Raw genomic sequence first — 7,843 nt, 5'->3', positions numbered from 1 at the left:
CGACAGTTAGAGAGCAAGCCGTTTGCGAGAAGAATCAATGAAGATGCGAATAAGCATCTACAGAGATTCCTCACCATAACAACATCATTAAAGATTGAAGGCCATTATGAAGAGGCCAAGAGACTCGTGATGTTCCCATTCACTTTATCCGAAGACGCGGAAGATTGGTTTTACTCACTTCCAGCTGGAAGCATCACAACATGGCAACAGATGGAAACGGCTTTCCTGAATGAGTATTTCCCTGCATCGGTCTTTATTCGAAAAAGATATGATATTGTGAATTTCAAGAAGAAAGAAGGGGAATCGCTGGGAGATGCATATAAAAGGTTCAAGAGATGTTTGGTTGCTTGTCCTACTCATAACATGGACCCAACCGAACAAATGCAGCCTTTTGTTAATGGTCTCAGACTTAAGATAAAACAACTTATTGATACTGCTGCCGGTGGCTCAACAAATTTTTCAACAGCCACTGGTATCAAGAGAATTATAGAAGCTATTGCCGCTAATGAGCACATTGAGTTATATGACCGTGCAATGAGCCAACCGGAAGGTAAAATTGATTTGAAGCTTGCTGATCAAGTAGTTAAAATAGAAGAACAAATTGCGGCTGAAGTAGAAAGAAGATTGAAGAAGATGAATATAAGTGAACAGAAAGTAGCACAAGTTGAGCCAGTCGCCTCAGTGGTTTGTGAAATATGTAGTGGACCGCATTTTGCGATGCATTGTGTGGCAACGCAAGAACAGGTGGAGCAGATTCATATGTTGAGGCAAAATAATCCATATGCTAATACATATAATCCGGGTTGGAAAAATCATCCTAATTTCTCCTGGAAGGACCAACAAGGAAACGTTCAAAAGCAAGGACCAACCCAATTTCAATCTCCAGCTCAGTCACAACAATATAGACCTCCTCAACAACAACTTCCTTACCAACAACAATTTCAACACCACCCGCAACAGTTCCAATCTCAAGCGCCTCAACAATTTCAACAACAGGTACCAAAGAAAGCAGATTGGGAAATCACTATGGAAAAGATGGTCGCTCAAAATTCTCAATTCCAAGAGGAAACAAGGAGCAATTTTAGGAACACAGGAGCTTCAATCAAAAATCTGGAAATTCAAATGAGTCATATTGCACAACAAATGACCAACACTTAACCACAGGGTGCTTTACCAAGTGCTACGGTTACGAATCCCAGAGACAATAATCATGTGAACGCTATGACAACAAGGAGCAATAAATCGAAGGAAACACATGAGAAGAACTTTGATGAAGAGGATTTGTTGATTGAAGTGGATGTGGAGATTGAAGAAAATGAGGTAGTAAGGAAAGAGGTCGCAGGTGAAGAAGGTGTAGTCAAAGAAAAAGTTACTACACCTAAACCAACAGTTAAACTTCCATTCCCTACAAGGAATAAGAAGAAAGAACAACATGAGAAAAACTTCGAGAAGTTCTTAGAGATGTTCAAGAAACTTGAGCTAAATATTCCATTCTTAGAGGCACTGGAGCAAATGCCTACCTATGCGAAGGTCATGAAAGATATCATTTCAAAGAAGCGAACAATCGACAGTGACCCGATTATTCTAACTGAAACTTGTAGTGCTATTTTGCAGGGAATGAAGATCCCAGTTAAAAAGAGAGATCGAGGTTCAGTAACGATTCCATGCACAATTGGTGATAGGTCTTTCAAGAAAGCCCTGATCGATTTGGGAGCAAGTGTGAGTCTTATGCCATTATCCATTTACAAAAGATTGGGAATAGGTAAAGTATAGGATACACGAATGACACTTCAGTTTGCTGACCAATCCGTTAAAAGACCCTACGGAGTGGTAGAAGATGTGTTGGTAAAAATCGACAAATTCGTATTTCCGGTGGATTTTGTTATTCTAGAGATGCCCGAAGATGAGGAGATACCAATTATTTTGGGAAGACCATTTCTAGAGACCAGGAGATGCTTGATCGACATAGAAGAAGGTACAATGACTTTGAAAGTTTATGATGAAGAATTGAAGATTGATGTGCGAAACACTATGAAGTACAAGGATGATGTTGCCACGAGTCAACACATTGAGGTGATTGAGCAAATTTGTGATGAAGAAAACTCTTTGACAACACAGAAGTTACCCTTGGAGAGAGTTTTGAGTCTATCAATCTTCGAAGAGGAGGAGGTAATTGATGAAAAAGACAGTGAAGTTTTAGCCATGATGGAAACATCATTTGTCAAAAATTCTCGCCACAACCGATGGGAGGATCTAAGGCAACCGTTAGTGGAAGGAAGTAAAGATGAACCAAAGAAGGGGGCTGAACTAAAACAATTACCGGAGAACCTCAAATACGTCTTTTTAGACACTGAAAGTAAGTGCCCGGCTATCATAAGTTCTCACCTTGAACTCCTTCAAGAAGATAAGCTTGTCAAAGTCCTTAAAAAGCATAAAAGTGCTCTTGGATGGTCAATTGAAGACTTGAAAAGAATAAGTCCAACACTTTGCATGCACAAAATCTTAATGGAAGATGATCACAAACCGGTTGTCCAACCTCAACGACGACTAAATCCAGCAATGAAGGAGGTGGTTAGAAAGGAGGTGGTAAAACTTTTGGACGCCGGGATGATCTACCCAATATCTGACAGTTCATGGGTGAGTCCAGTTCATGTGGTGCCAAATAAAGGTGCAACTACCATTGTTAAGAATGAAAAGAATGAGTTGATTCCCACAAGGACAGTTACACGGTGGAGAGTCTGTATTGACTATCGAAGACTAAATCTGGCAACAAGAAAAGATCACTTCCCGTTGCCTTTCATTGACCAGATGTTAGAAAGGTTGGCGGGTCATGACTACTATTGTTTCCTCGATGACTACTCGGGGTATAATCAGATAGCTGTTGCACCAGAGGACCAAGAGAAGACCGCTTTTACATGCCCTTTTGGTATTTTTGCCTACAGAAGAATGCCATTCGGGTTATGTAATGCACCAGCCACATTTCAACGATGCATGCAATCCATTTTTTCCGATATGCTTGAGAAGCATATGGAAGTATTCATGGATGACTTCTCGGTTTTTGGTAAGTATTTTGATAATTGCTTAACTAACCTTGCTCTTGTTTTAGAAAGATGCCAACAGACCAACTTAATCCTCAATTGGGAGAAGTGTCACTTCATGGTGCGTGAAGGTATAGTCTTGGGCCACAAAATTTCTCATATGGGAATAGAAGTTGATCAAGCTAAGATAGAAGTCATTGAAAAATTGCCTCCTCCCCTAAATGAAAAAGGTATCCGAAGTTTCTTAGGGCATGCGGGGTTTTACCGTAGGTTCATAAGAGACTTCTCAAAAATAGCAAAACCTTTAACTACACTTTTAGTTAAGGACAAAGCTTTTAATTTTGACAAAGAATGTGCCGTAGCATTTGATACACTAAAGCAAAAATTAGTGTCGGCACCAATTGTTGTAGCCCCGGATTGGTCTCTACCTTTTGAGATCATGTGTGATGCAAGTGATATTGCAGTAGGGGCGGTTTTGGGACAGCGTCGAGAAAAATTGTTACATGTTATTTACTATGCTAGTCATGTGTTGAACCCTGCACAGATGAACTATGCAACTACTGAAAAGGAGTTGTTAGCGGTTGTTTATGCTTTTGATAAATTCAGGCAATATCTGTTGGGTTCTAGAGTCATTGTTCATACTGACCATGCTGCCTTGAAGTATCTTTTTGCTAAACAGGACTCTAAGCCAAGACTGCTAAGATGGATCCTACTCCTTCAAGAGTTTGATGTAGAAATTCATGACAAGAAAGGATCTGAGAACACTGTGGCCGATCACTTGTCTCGAATGTCACCTATTGAAGAGACAGAAGCCACACACCCAATAAAGGATGAGTTCGTAGATGAACATATCCTCGCTGTTATTGGTGTACCTTGGTTTGCCGACTATGCGAACTATTTGGTAGGTGGTATTATCCCTGATGATTTTGACTATAACCGTAGAAAAATGTTTTTACATGATTGCAGGTTCTACTTGTGGGATGATCCTTTCTTATACAAGAAGGGTCTCGATGGTTTGATTAGAAGATGTGTACCCGAAGAGGAACCACGAGATGTGCTGAAAGCATGCCATGACTCAGAATACGGCGGACATTTCAGTGGTGATAGAACAGCCGCAAAGGTCTTACAATCTGGTTTATATTGGCCCACATTATTCAAAGACGCGCAAAGCATTGTGAAAGAATGCGACAGGTGTCAGAGAACGGGGAATATCTCTAAAAGAAATCAGATGTCTTAGAAGGGTATTCTTGAAGTGGAGTTGTTTGATGTGTGGGGTATTGATTTCACGGGACCTTTTCCACCATCATATGGGAAGAACTACATCCTTGTAGTGGTAGACTACGTCTCTAAATGGGTTGAAGCAGTTGCTCTTCCTACAAATGATGCCAAAGTGGTGGTGAATTTCCTCAAGAATAACATATTCTCCAAATTTGGTGTCCCTCGAACACTCATAAGCGATGAAGGTACTCATTTTTTGAATAAGTTGATGGAGAATCTGCTGAAGAAGTATAATGTGAAGCACAAGATTGCAACAGCGTACCACCCTCAGACTAGTGGTCAGGTAGAGGTATCGAACAGGCAAATCAAGCAGATTCTCGAAAAGACTGTTAGTACCTCAAGAAAAGATTGGGCTGCGAAGCTTGACGATGCATTATGGGCATACAGGACTGCATTCAAAACACCCATAGGCATGTCACCCTATCAGTTGGTTTATGGTAAAGCTTGCCATTTGCCACTCGAGCTTGAACACAAGGCATTTTGGGCTTCTAAATTCCTCAACTATGATATTGTAAAAGCCGGTGAGTCCCGTATCCTTCAACTACATGAGTTAGAGGAATTCCGAGATCAAGCTTATGAAAATGCTAAGATGTACAAAGAACAAACAAAGAAGTGGCACGATCAAAGAATCATCAAGAAGGATTTTTGGGAAGGACAACTAGTGTTGTTGTTTAACTCGAGGCTGAAGCTGTTTCCTGGAAAATTGAAGTCAAGATGGTCAGGGCCGTTTGTTGTACACAAAGTATTCCCACATGGTACGATTGAAATTAAAAACCAAGCCAACAGGGACATATTCAAAGTAAATGGACAGAGATTGAAGCCCTACTATGCTGGGCAGGAAGCTGGATCAACTGAGCATGTGTGTCTCACTTAATGAGGTAGACGTCCGTCGAGCCATGCGACGTTAAACGAAGCGCTGAGTGGGAGGCAACCCACTATTTTTATTATTAACAGTTTGCTTTGTTTATTGTTTTTGTTTTGTAGGTTGTTTTTGAAGCACGACTATCGAGGAGTGAAAAGAGCAGAAAACCCAAAACCGAAAAAATAAATTTTTTTTGAGCGCAGTGCCTGACACAGTCTGGCCGTGTTGGCCGACACGGCCGTGTCATCCTGATCCAAAATTTTGAAAGAAAAAAACTGGTTTTCCAGACCCGGGCACGGTCTGACCGTGTGAGCTGACACGACCGTGTTAGCTGGGTTTATTTTTTTCAGAAACAGACTTGGATTTCCAGACTCGGACACGGTCTGACCGTGTCAGCGAGTCAGTTTTGAAATTTTTTTAAATTTTGCTTGTGGGTCCCGCGCGCCCCACCTCCCTAAACTCTATTTCTCCCTTCTTTTTCTTCATTGTTTCTCTTTCTTCCTCTTTCTTCTCCCACAAAAACCTACCTCCTCCATTAAACCTCCAACATAAACCTTCATCCACCACTTCAAAAATTCATTTTTTCCCCACACCCATTTCACAAAAAGTGTTCCACTCGTCACCCTCCATCTACCTACGGTGGCCGTTTTCGCTAACTTGCATTGTTAATTTTTATGAAATTTTCAGGTACCCAAAATGCCCCCGAAGAATGTTTCTAGACGAAGGCCAACCGAGGATGGACCTTCGAGACCTCCAACTCGACCACAGAGGAATGCTGAACCAGTGGCTGAGCCAAGTAACGAGAATGCTCATGGGTTCACCTTCACTCACCCCGCCCATGAAGTCCGGTATGCAAAACATAAGGATCGACGGTTAATTCCGAACAGGTATATGTGTCCCTCTACTTTAGCTGAATTGGGTTTGTCTGAGGATGTTCATAGATTGTTGAGTAAAATAGGGCTGTTAGATTTTATGCTGCGTACAACACCCACTTATGAACGGATAACATTGGAGTTCTTGAGTACGATGGAGTACGAGGTCCATACGGACTGGGAAAGAAGACTCCCTATGTGTACCGGTGCAATCACTTTTCAATTGTTTCAGACTCAGCACCGGTTAACTCTAGAGGAATTAGGTGCTATCCTTGGTATACCCGCTGATGGACCGGGAAAATTACCTAGTGATTTTGAACCGGGAAGGTTTTGGGGTAAGATCACAGGAACTGAATATATTGCTAAAGACGCGAAAGCTTCCCGGATTCATAATCCATGTTTTCGTTATGTGCAAAAATGCCTGGCTTATTCTATGTTTGGCAGGGGTGATAGTCAGGGCGTTATCTCGCAAACTGAACTTTTTCTTATATCTTCTATGATCTCGGAGACTCCGGTTAATGTGGCGTCTTTTGTGGCTGCACATTTAAGCAAAGTGGGAAAAGCGGTTTCTGGTGACATTTGTGTTGGGGGTATCATCACTCAAATAGCTAGATTCCTCGGCTATGACCCGGTGGAGCATCATCATGAGCCCTTCGCAGGTATGACTAAATTAGATATGCTTGCTTTGATTAACCAACTTGTGATACAGATGAATGGAACTACTTACAAGTACAAAGTTGGGAAAACGGTGGTCACGACTCTTCCAAACCCTGACCGAACGTCCACCCCCAGCGAGGAGAATTGGCGCTATCAGGAGATTTTTTGGAGCAATTATCAGTTTCAGCAGAATGAAGAGAGTGAACACCTACAAGGAGAGACGGGTCAATCATCACAAGGTGGTAACCAATCTTCATCTTTCACAAGTGAAGAATGGAATTGGATACACGGCGAATTCGCCGATCTCAGAGGCGAGCAAGCGCGCCAAGGCCTGGAGTTACATCGTCAAGGGGTTGAACAAACCCGTCAAGGCGTGATGATGACGGAGATGCATAGCATGATTCAACAATTGATGTTGCACTTTCCTCCTCCTCCTCCTCAGTAGGATGTTCTGTAAGTCCTCTCCGGCGAGTACGAAAACATTGGGGACAATGTTTAGTGCAAGTGGGGGAGGGATTTTATCAGTATTGTTTTCTTGTTTTAGTATTTCAGTTTAATTTGTTATTGTCTGCAATTTTCTTTTTAGTTGTATCAAAAGTGTAATAGGATGAAGATTGGTGTCGAAGGCATGAGTTGATGAGTGGTGAATGGAGGGACGACACAACCAAAAGCTAATGTCTCAAGGCACTTTGGAAGTAGATGTAGCCGAAAATGTCGGACGCAACGTGGTGAACGGAATTGAGCAGTTGAGTGACGAAATCAAGCCGGAAAGAGAAGTCACACGACATGAAGGGTGTGCGGAAGCTGCAAACTTAACCTACCTGGTGAGGATTATAAAAGGCCAAACACTTGCAGAGATCACCATAAGAGTAAAATCATGTATGTCTTTATCTCCCTAATTTTGCATTTGTCCTACCAACATAATACAGTAGTGAAGTCACACAAGAGGCAGTTGTTTGTTTTCTTTTCTTTTCCCCTGTCCTTGTTTTCCACCATTGTTGTTTTGTATTGTTGTCATATCCCTCGTTTACCCCGTTGAGCCATTTCCCCTTGTTTTGTTTTGTTTTGTTGTATCTCCATCCGTCATGATTACCGTTCCCGGGTAGCACTTATCGTTTTTTTTCTCTATCTCAAAA

The sequence above is a fragment of the Vicia villosa genome, unplaced genomic scaffold (assembly GCF_029867415.1).
Source record: "Vicia villosa cultivar HV-30 ecotype Madison, WI unplaced genomic scaffold, Vvil1.0 ctg.000813F_1_1, whole genome shotgun sequence".
Classification (NCBI taxonomy): domain Eukaryota; kingdom Viridiplantae; phylum Streptophyta; class Magnoliopsida; order Fabales; family Fabaceae; genus Vicia; species Vicia villosa.
The sequence above is the reverse complement of the archived record's forward strand: the minus strand, read 5'-3'. Positions refer to the sequence as shown.